The following is an 11710-nucleotide window of genomic DNA, read 5'->3' on the forward strand; positions in this document are numbered from 1 at the left end:
GGTATAGTCAGGGTGCGGAGCCCCACGCGGCCGGTGCTCCGCATTCTGGCTATCCCAGTCTGCATGGGGGACAAGGGGTTAAAGAAGTCTGGGAGGGGGGACCCCACGTCGTTTTTTTTCAATATTTCCCACACTCAGAACGAAGTAAGTAAAACTCTTCCCACTTGGGGGAATCTATGAAAATAAAACACTATTGTTACCTGTGCAAAAAAAAAATGACATTTTCCGCATTTAAAAGACATTTTTGCCCTTGAAACTTAAAAATCGATTTTCTCAAAAACTATAAGGTCTTTTTGAAAAAAAAATTTCCTCTTATTCCCACTGATCCCCTTAATATACCCTGTGAATTTGGTGTTTCTAAATTTTAAGCAGGCTTTGCTATTAACCGTTAAAGTCGGCGGGTTTTTAAATGTATATATTTTTCCTTTGAAACTTTAACACCGATTTTCTCAAAAACTATAAGGTCTTTTTGAAAAAAAAAATTTTCCTCTTATTCCTTCTGATCTCCTTAATATATTCTCCAAATTTGAGGCTCTTAGCACTTAAGGGGGCTTTGCTATTAACCCTTAAAGTCGGCGGCTTTTTTATATTATATGGGAGCGTAATATTACGCGATTACGGCAGACTGTGTAATTTCAATGGGAGTTTACTGTCTTACGCGTAATTTGTTACGCGTAAAAACGTAACCCAAGGTCTACGCGTAATTAATTACGCGTAATACCGTAACCTTACACGTAACGCTTACGGTGCATTTGTAGTGAATTACGATGCGTAATTACGCTAATGCGTAATTTCGGCCCAGCACTGCATGAAATGCCCCTCAAAAGGAATCTATATAGGAGAAACAGGACAAAAACTGCGCACAAGAATGAATTATCAACGCTTTAAAATTAATGAGGGTAAAATGGACACACCAGTGGGCCAACACTTCTGTGAACCAGGACACAGCATGCAAGATCTCAAAGTACTTATTCTTAAGGGCAACCTCAAAAATGAACAAGCAAGAAAGGTTTCTGAGTACAAATTTATGAAGATGTTTAAGACATTAACAGAGGGTTTAAATTGTGGAATGAGATTCATGACTCCTTATGCAACATGATTTACTTGGCTTCATGATCTTCAGAAACCTGCTATATTTCATGTTTGCTTGCATGAGCTCACTGGCTCCAGCCTGCTGATCACCTGACATCTAACTGCTAAACAGTAACCAGCACAACTGCCATCTTTGTGTTTACTATTTACCTGCAGTGTTTTACTTCAGCTTACATCTGGAAATATGCCTGAAGAAGGGGACTAGATCCCAGAAAGCTTGCATTATTTAACTTCATCAGTTAGCTATTAAAAGGTATTACTTTTACATGACTTTGTTTTTTTCTACCTACATTGTGTGTGTGTGTGTGTGTGTGTGTGCGTGCGTGCGTGCGTGCGTGCGTGCGTGCGTGCGTGCGTGCGTGCGTGTGTGTGTGTGTGTGTGTGTGTGTGTGTGTTTCAACTATCCATAGTTTCTGTATTCCTTCACACAGGCAGAAGGTGTTGTTGAAGAGATTCCATAAAATCTCCCATTGTTGAAATGTGGCCCAGTTCAACAAAAAACTAAATTATTTGAAATATTCTTTCCTTATCTATCCGATATCCTATAACTGTTCAAAAGTGTGCAGCCTTCAGATATCATCCAATGTGCCCAGAAATCGGTATAACAATCTTACCCACCACAGCACCACTCTCCCGAGCCGCACTGTCCTCACACACAGAACACATTTGCAGTTCTTCACAGCCATAGATGTGGTGTGGTAGTGGGGTAGATACACCTAAAGTGTGACAGTATTACACTATCCCAGCTTTCTTTTTGCAGGCTATTTAGTTGCTATCCCTGGAGAAACTGGGCTGTATATCTCACACTGCCAGGAGGGCATAAGCAGGCTTCTCAGAAGAGAGGAGCAGTCAATAATATACAGTGTACACAATTTCCTTTGCTCTTTACTACTAGCTGCAGTGCCCCATATTGAGGTGTATTGACCCATAGCGGAACCAGAGCTGTGGAACTTTAATTGTTTTGCATAAGCACAACCTCTATTGTTGTATGGTACTTACATATTATCCCGTCTGGAAAGTTTGGCAGCTTTTTGTTAAAGTTCTGTTTGCTCCCCCAGGAAGATCTCACCATTTTTGGAAAGTTGAAAGTCCCGGCTTTCTGTTGGGTCCCAAGTTGGTGTGATGCTCAGTTCCCAAGTTATGGAGTTTTGAAGGTGGGGTGTCCCCTGAACGTGGCCGCAGAAAGTGCAATTACAGAAGTATGGGATGAACCCAACATGATGATAAGCAGTACACCTGGTAGGTCTTCTTCTTCTTTCGCAGCATAAATCTGTGTCTTCAAAACTTATGTTAAGTGCCCTGGGTCTCTCATTATACTGTAGATAAGGGCAGTTAGTGCCAGTTGGCTTTTTTAATGTCTGCCAACAGTAAAGATGATGATTTGCAGGCTCGCAGTGGATCAAACAACATGAACAAGTTACACAGCAATATTCAATCAGTTCTTGAATTATCTTCTATTTTAACGTCTCACTCTGCAATATCCATGTTTTGGTTTATTCTTTGCCCCACTACTATCTTTTGCTAAAGTTGCTCTTTTGTACTTTGTATTTTGTATAATTAAGCTGTCATGTTTTGCAAACCCCTGTATGATGAGCACTAATACATATATACAGTGGGTTGCAAAAGTATTCGGCCCCCTTGAAGTTTTCCACATTTTGTCATATTACTGCCACAAACATGAATCAATTTTATTGGAATTCCACATGAAAGACCAACACAAAGTGGTGTACACATGAAAAGTAGAACAAAAATTATACATAATTCCAAACATTTTTTACAAATAAATAACTGCAAAATGGTGTGTGCATAAATATTCAGCCCCCTTTGATCTGAGTGCAGTCAGTTGCCTATAGACATTGCCTGATGAGTGCTAATGACTAAATAGAGTGCACTTGTGTGTAATCTAATGTCAGTACAAATACAGCTGCTCTGTGAGGGCCTCAGAGGTTGTCTAAGAGAATATTGGGAGCAACAACACAGTGAAGTCCAAAGAACACACAAGACAGGTCAGGGATCAAGTTATTGAGAAATGTAAAGCAGGCTTAGGCTACAAAGAGATTTCCAAAGCCTTGAACATCCCAAGGAGCACTGTTCAAGTGATCATTCAGAAATAAAAGGAGTATGGCACAACTGTAAACCTACCAAGACAAGGCCATCCACCTAAACTCACAGGCCGAACAAGGAGAGCGCTGATCAGAAATGCAGTCAAGAGGCCCATGGTGACTCTGGACGAGCTGCAGAGATCTACAGCTCAGGTGGGAGACTCTGTCCATAGGACAACTATTAGTCATGCACTGTACAAAGTTGGCCTTTATGGAAGAGTGGCAAGAAGAAAGACATTGTTAACAGAAAGCATAAGAAGTCCCGTTAGCAGTTTGCCACAAGCCTTGTGGGGGACACAGCAACCACGTGGAAGAAGGTGCTCCAGTCAGATGAGACCAAAATGGAACTTTTTGGCCAAAATGCAAAATGCTATGTGTGGCGGAAAACTAACACTGCACATCACTCTGAACACACCATCCCCACTGTCAAATATGGTGGTGGCAGCATCATGCGGGGGGGGGGGGGGGGTAATCTCTTCAGCAGGGACAGGGAAGCTGGTCAGAGTTGATGGTAAGATGGATGGAGCCAAATACAGGGCAAACTTGGAAGAAAACCTCTTGGAGACTGCAAAAGACTTGAGAACGGGGGAGGAGGTTCACCTTCCAGCAGGACAATGACCCTAAACATAAAGCCAGGGCAACAATGGAATGGTTTAAAACAAAACATATCTATGTGTTAGAATGGCCCAGTCAAAGTCCAGATCTAAATCAAATCGAAAATCTGTGGCAAGATCTGAAAACTGCTGTCCATCTAATCTGACTGAGCTGGAGCTGTTTTGCAAAGAAGAATGGGCAAGGATTTCAGTCTCTAGATGTGCAAAGCTGGTAGAGACGTACCCTAAAAGACTGGCAGCTGTAATTGCAGCAAAAGGTGGTTCTACAAAGTATTGACTCATGGGGGCTGAATAATTACGCACACCCCACTTTGCAGTTGTTTATTCGTAAAAAATGTTTGGAATCATGTATGACTTTTGTTCCACTTCTTACGTGTACACCACTTTGTATTGGTCTTTCATGTGAAATTCCAATAAAATGTATTCATGTTTGTAGCAGTAATGTGCCAAAATGTGGAAAACTTCAAGGGGGCTGAATACTTTTGCAAGCCACTGTATATATATATTCTGGATAGCTGTGGAAATCCGAATAGCACTATCCGAGGTAATTCAGATTTGTATTTGAAATCCGAAATCTTGGTCGGATTTTTCATTCTTGTATCCGAGCAGAAGGTTTTTAGGGCAAAATTCAGGAGAGAGAGATTTTTTTTTTACCTTCCAAAACGTTTTGAAAGCATTTTAAAGGCCACTTCCGGTTTTATATCCGGATATCCAAATCCGACCGGATATTGGGTTTGGATATCCAATTCTACTCGGATACCCAAAAGTTCGGATTTGGATCCGGATATCTGGGTATCCGGATCCGAATCAATTTCGGATTTTAAAAAGGGGTATCCGAGCATCAGGGCATGCTATATTGGTTTGTGTAATAATGGCTACTGGTACATTACTCCCTCAGGGGGAGAATTCTAGGATGAATGCTACAGTTAATTCACAAATGCTTAGCTGCAATTTCCAGACGAAGTAAAAAAGAATTAGCATCAATCAATTTAAATTTTGTGCCTCTAGGGTTCTGTTTAAGTTCAAACCAGTAACTTGATGTCACGATTATATCAGGGAATGATCTAGCAGTCAAAGTTTGAGTTAACCAGCAAATAATCTGCCTGGCAAAATCACTTCTCTCTCTTCTCTACTTATTGTAGCTGAGCAGTTGATGAGAAACTTCACCTTTTATCTAATGAATCAGGTATACTATTAAACAGCGTCGTATTGCAATGCTACAGTTGATCAAGTTCATAACATGAACTAGATTATAATGGATACTGTGTTGTCAACACCAATGTAAGTACAGGTACGTTTTTATCATGAGAAGCTGCAAATGATTGTTTGTTCGGTTGTTATAAATCCAAATCTGAATTCTGGAATTTCCATTAGTGTCATGAAAATAAAAATCAACATAAGCCTTTTGTGCATGGTCTTGTATCCCAGACTCACTAACCTCCTAAGGCAATGACTTGACTATATGTCATGAGTAATATATCCTAGCAGTTTGACATCCCATCTATTGAAATGACTATAGTTTGTGTGTCTCCAAGCAAGATAAAAGGCTTTCATCTTACCACTGCAACAGTATCATGTCATTTTGGCAAATCAGATATGTCCCATTGTGAAAATACCTTAATGTTTTTTTTTCCACAGCAAAGATGTATTAAACAAAGGAATGTATGTGCAAATAATAGCATATAAATCCGATTGTAAACACGTCATATTCCTTAAAAGGGTGGCTCGTTAACATACTATGCCAGCATAGCAATCCGTTTGCATTTGTAGTTGCTGGGAAATAAGGGTTTGCATATCACAGAGAGCATTCCTCAGAACATTACAGCTTCCTTTCTCTGGTGGCTGTCAACAAGACATGTTTTCATGACATTGTGATGAAAATTACTTTTTCAATGAGTAAATTCCAGTACTTTCTGTGAAGAAATATGTTTGCTGCCTGAAAGGGTCAGACCTGAGAAACACTCATTAGTACAATAGTTTTACATAACATTGTGCAACATGAAGGAATGAGCTAACATTTCACTGTTCCTTTGTAGGACTCAATAATGCACGCCACCCGCTAAGGAGGGCAGTGGCCACTTTGAGCAGGCTCAGTCAGCGAGTAAGTGTGTGTGTGTTTGTGTGTGATAATGCAAGGTCAGTGTTCTAGGAGGAAATAAGTTAACCTGAATACATTATGGGATATGGTAATGGATTGGAGTACCCATTACATGCAGACATGGGATGAACATGCAAAACCCACATACTGCAGACAGTGTCAGGACCAGGAAATGAGCTTTTTCCTTTAGTGCTGCAAGGTGAGAGTACTAGCCTACATACCACTGTCCTGATGTGCATTCTTTTTTTTTAAGCACTATGAATCTTAGCTGTAACTGACAACTATTTGAGGGAGTGGCACAAAGGGGCAGTGTAAGAGGAGCGGGGAAAGGTGGATGAGAACATAAAAGGACACCTGAATAGGTAAGGGACAATCCAAGTATGCACTAAGCCCTGGATTCGTAGTGTTGAGAGAGTGGGGAAGAGCAGTAAATGAACAACAATGTATATAAAATATGCTGTATATGCAACTATAGTCCAGTGCAAGGATATCATGCCACACCATGTTGTAGCTTTTCTTCTGACCTTCTCTTTAGATCACGGGTCCCCAAACTTTTTCGGTCAAGGGCCGGGTCAACATACTTCAGGCTGCTGAGGGGCCGGACCATACATAAAATGTTGAAAAACACAACATTGAATCTAGGTATTGATTCCCCGCCAATCATGCCCGGAGGAGAACTCCCAGCAGGAGCCATTCAGTTATGTGGTGCCCGAAGAACGTCTTTGTGCACCGGACAGTGAAATATACCCAGGTGACAACCTGCCATCCAGTTGGAGAGCAGTGTCACCTGATGCAGAATTGGATTGGAAGCCAGTGAATGACTGCTCGCTGGCTTCTACAGTATGTGGATGGGTGGTGCCAGAACTGCTATTCTATATGTGGGGCGCATCATTGCATCATCCTTTAAAATTTAGTTCCCTGCAGTGATGAGTGAAAATGCCATTTTTCTTTTTGTATTAATTTTCGTGAAAATAATGTTAATTTTGACTTTCAAGCAAAGATGCCATTCAAAGTAAGTTTTGCTATTTTTCATGCGTTTCACAATTTTTTGCGGTAAAAATTTCAATTTTTTTGCGGTAAATTCTTTAGTAGTAATAGATAAAATTTTTCTGCTTTTTCGTGGAAAAACAAAATTGCGACAATTCAAACAATTACTTGAAGATTTTCTTGAAATTGAAAATAGCATTTTTGATGCAAAAATGACTTTGGTGAAAATGTACAAGCAACACTGATGCCCTTTACGCAAAGGTGGATCAGCGCATCCCAAGGCCACCTCCGAATGGCCACCAATCAGAGGTGCACTAATCCCCCCCAAGAAACTACAAATGCACCTTGAAACCAAACAGAAACTCTGCATAAACATCAATAAGCAATGCCATTAAATGGGAGCAGCTGACCAAAGTTACTTACATTTGTAAATGGCGAGGAAAGGAACAGCGCTACTTAAAAACAGATTGCTTTATTGTGGGATGAAAACATTTCTCAGCTTTTAAGCAAAAAGTGTCCAGTCCAAAATTATTCATACCCTTTACAAACTGTCACAGTCTGTGGGAAAATCCAAAATTCGAAATCATTCCAAATAATCCAAGCAGTTCTAAAGCATCCTAATTACCCTGGTTAATTGGGATCAGCTGTTTTAATCAACTCCACAGGTGAAAAAACATCAGCTCTCTGCAGTTGGTTTGTGGGCAGTCATGGCTAAGACAAAGGAGCTCAGTAAGGACCTGCGGCTGCACTTTGTGGCGGCTCACAAGTCAGGAAAGGGCTACAAGGCCATTTCTAAATGTTTTCAAGTTCCAATGCAAAGTATTATTAAAAAATACAAGATGTTCCACACTGTGGAAAATCTCAGAGGACGTGGTCAGAAGCCAAAAGTGACACCTGTGCTGGCCAGGAGGATAGTGAAAGAGGTGAAAAAGAATCCAAGGAAGACCACCAAGGCCATCCTGGTGAATCTGGTCTCTGCTGGAGGCAATGTCTCAAGGCAGACAATGCTACAGATACTGCACACTGCTGAGTTCCACGGATGCAGACCAAGGAGGACACCACTTCTCCAGATAAGGCACAGAAAAGCTTGCTTGGCCTTTGCAAATACTCATCTGGACAAAGAAGACTTCTAGTCTGCTGTGTTATGGTCAGATGAAACAAAATTGAATTGTTTGGTCACAATGATGTTTCCTTCATTTGGCGTAAAAAAGGAGAAGCCTTCAACCCAAAGAACACCATCCCCACTGTCAAACATGATGGTGGGAACCTAATGCTTTGGGGGTGTTTTTCAGCCAATGGACAAAGGAACCTAATCACAGTAAACGGCACCATGAAAAAAGAGGATTCTCAACGACAACATCAGGCAGTCTGCAGAGAAACTTGTCCTTGGGTACTAGTGGACATTTCAGCATGACAATGACCGAAAACACACAGCAAAATTGGTGAAAAAATGGTTAGCTGACAAAAACATGAATGTTTTGGAGTGGCCCAGTCAAAGTCCTGACTTGGATCTAATTGAGAATCTGTGGAGGGATTGCAAGAAGACCCTCCAACCTGAAAGATTTGAAGCTCATTTCTATAGATGAATGGGCAAAAATACCTGTGGAGACATGCAAAAAGGCTTTTCTATTGATTATTGAGAAGGGTATAAGTAATTTTGGACTGGACACGTTTTGCTCAAATGTAAATAAAAGCTGGGATTTTTTTTATCACAATAATGCCTCTTGTACATCATTTTATTATCTTTTGGGAGACACCTACTGTATGTCATTTCCTGTCAAAAAATTACTTGCTGGTTGAATAAAAGTAATTTTAAGTCAAAATTTGCCAGGGGTATGAATAATTATGGGCAGCACTGCATATAATAACCACTGATAACGACATATAAATGAATGCCCACACCTGAGGAATACTTAATACATAAGACTTGCCAGCCTCTTACAACCAAAATTATAAGGTTGCGCTTTAGATTTCCTGAACACTCTCCAACTTCTCATCTTCTTTAAAGTGGACCTGAACTCTTGCACAGGCAGAAGGAAAACAGAGAAATGCACCCTGTATGTATTTATAGAGTTTAGCCTGTTTAATTCCCCCTCATTTGTGTCTAATCACAAGTTTTAATTTGATCTCCCCCCTGTGTCACATGACTGCCACAACAGATATGGCAGATAAGCTAATTTGAAAGCACAGACTGTTAACAATGTGTCTGCTTCCATGAATCAGAAAGGAGAAACAGTGTAGATTTATTAAAGGATTTGTATCATCCGTAACAAAAACGTTTTGTGTTTAAAGGTTATTATGCTGTTGTGTATCTTTTAGACAAGAGAGGAAGTTCTGAGTTCAGGTCCGCTTTGAAATGCCATGCCCCAATACCCTCCCATCCAAGGATAATAACAGGAAATAAAAAGGAAGAGGTCTGATAAGTGTAAGTAATAGGTTAATGGCACATGGTCTCTGATTAAAATCAGATAATGATAGTTAGCATTAATTCAAAGATTACAATTAAGAGAAAACCAACATAAAAGACAGTCAAAACTTATACATGGGATCCTGAGCAAGCAGGACCCAATGAAATACAGGAAGTGCACTCAAGTATGTAAATTGCTCCAAAAACAGTGTTGCACCCTCTCTGACCAGGTTTGCTCCAGTGGCATGCTCAGGGAATTATAGAGCAGGCCACCGGCGTTGTAATTTATAATTGACCTCTTGTAATACAAAAAAGCTGATAACTATATTGAAACCATAATATCTGAGAGTTTATTCTGGGATATCTTATAAACATTTTTTTTCTGCCATAATACATATTTAAAGTTTACTTATAGTGAATGGGATAGGAAGGCTGCCATATTTATTTCATATTAAACAATGCTGATTTAATTCTTTAAGCCATAGGCCTAGAATGAGGTTTGACTACACTAGCCACATATTTATTTCCAGTGTGTGATGGAAACACTACTGAAGCAAAAAAAAAAGATCCTCAGTAGAGCCAGGCAACTGCCATTGATTAAAAGGACATACAGTAAAACCCTCATTAACCCTCACCAATGGGGATTGGCTTATGCTGGATAAGTGCAGTTTCTGGTTTGTCAATGTTAAAGATAGGCCTAGCTAAAAAAAAACATTACTGTACTCTTCACCGTATACTTACAATACACGCTGTATTCATGTTGAAATACAGTAATTAAAAAGAAATTAGGACAAAGGACAGACTTAAAGAGACACTGAAGCGAAAAAAAAAATATAATATAATGAATTGGTTGTGTAGTACGGATAATTACTAGAACATTAGTTGCAAAGAAAATATTCTCATATTTTTATTTTTAGTTATATATTTTTTTTTATAATATTGCATCATTCTCTAATATTTGCAGTTTACACACTGCTCAGCATTCTAAATGATTTTACAGAACAGGCCAGTGAACTTTTGGACTGTTCACTGCAGAAAAAAAACAATACAGTTCCAGACACTTGAGATAATAAGCTTCAGAAGACAGAGCTGTGTGCGACTTTGAAAGTCGCAGAGCTCAGTGGCTCTTTTGCATAGATAACAAATGCAATTTCTTAACTCTTTCTGTACTGGAAACAATATTAGACTTATGCCTCTGCTCCTAATGTTTAATTTCTTAGCTGTACTACACATACAGATCATTATATCATAATTTTTTTTTGTGCTTCAGTGTCTCTTTAATGTAACAGAGGGTAGAGTATTTTACTGTATAAAGAAGTGTAAAAGTAGATTTATGTATGCATACTGCAAGGCCAGAAATTTATTTGTGCCTGGTTGCTTGAGACTTCTGGTTAACTGAAGTCTGGATAACAAGGGTTTTACTGTAATATGGCATTGTCCATATTCCTTTCACTACAGAGTTCTTTTAAGAAACACAATCATTCATTTCCTTCTGGACTAATTGTTTATACTAGCACTGTTAAGGGCTATCTTTTGTAAGGAAGAAAATTAAATAAATGGACATATATATATGATTCAACTCACTCGACATACTAGGATAAGGATGATGATGATTATAATGATGATGTTGATGACCATTATCATCATCATCATGCTCATCATCATGCTCATCATCATGACATTCTTCGGATGTTCTTAATCCTTTAAGATGTATTTACTGGTACTAAAAATATAACAAATTAAAATGAAAGTGAAAAGGGAATATAAAATATTCAAATCTAAAACATTTGTCTTGACTGAAAATACTGTGTAATATGGCATTGCCTTCTTATTTGATTTCATACCTTTGCTAACACCAAAATGTTCTGAATCATTGAATAATTATATAGTGACTTTATGGGTATGAATGCTTATTCTGCATTCAGCTGCATTTGCAATAAATGTGCCTTAGGCAAGCGTAGTTAATTCAGCTGCTTTTTCAGTACCAGAGCTGTCTTTATGTATTGCCTGTACTCCTCGACATGTCATCTGAAGCTCAGATAGAACGGATAAGAAGAAAAGCACTCAAAGCAGGGTGAAAAAAGGAAAAATACTAATAGGCTTTATTTGTTCTTTTTCTCCATGTTAGTCGTGTGATTTATGTGCATTTATTTGTCTTGTTTAAGTTACATGATGTTAAAGATGTCAATGATTGTCAGCACTATCATTATAAAACTGAACAATGACTGGAGTTCTCATTTAGTAAAATCCATAGTTCATGCTTCCAGGGAGGAAGGGGAAAAAAAAGAGAAAGCATTTGCATACGTTTGCAAATGTCTATGATGTGGCAGGACCCAATGAGGACTCTGAAATAAGCCTTTTAATTCAAAGGAGTACATTTGTCTGTATATTCTTATACCTTCCTGCACAG

The 11710-nt window shown here is 39.1% G+C and overlaps 1 long non-coding RNA gene across 1 annotated transcript; it reads left to right on the forward strand.

Moving 5' to 3' along the window:
• The first annotated feature begins 1256 nt into the window (after positions 1 to 1256).
• Positions 1257 to 9312, forward strand: LOC137552754 (uncharacterized). Its single transcript, XR_011027169.1, has 4 exons — positions 1257 to 1345; positions 2151 to 2331; positions 5845 to 5909; positions 9213 to 9312. It is a non-coding gene; the product is annotated as an uncharacterized lncRNA (long non-coding RNA).
• The last annotated feature ends 2398 nt before the right edge of the window (positions 9313 to 11710 follow it).

Source organism: Hyperolius riggenbachi, chromosome 1 (assembly GCF_040937935.1).
Source record: "Hyperolius riggenbachi isolate aHypRig1 chromosome 1, aHypRig1.pri, whole genome shotgun sequence".
Taxonomy (NCBI): domain Eukaryota; kingdom Metazoa; phylum Chordata; class Amphibia; order Anura; family Hyperoliidae; genus Hyperolius; species Hyperolius riggenbachi.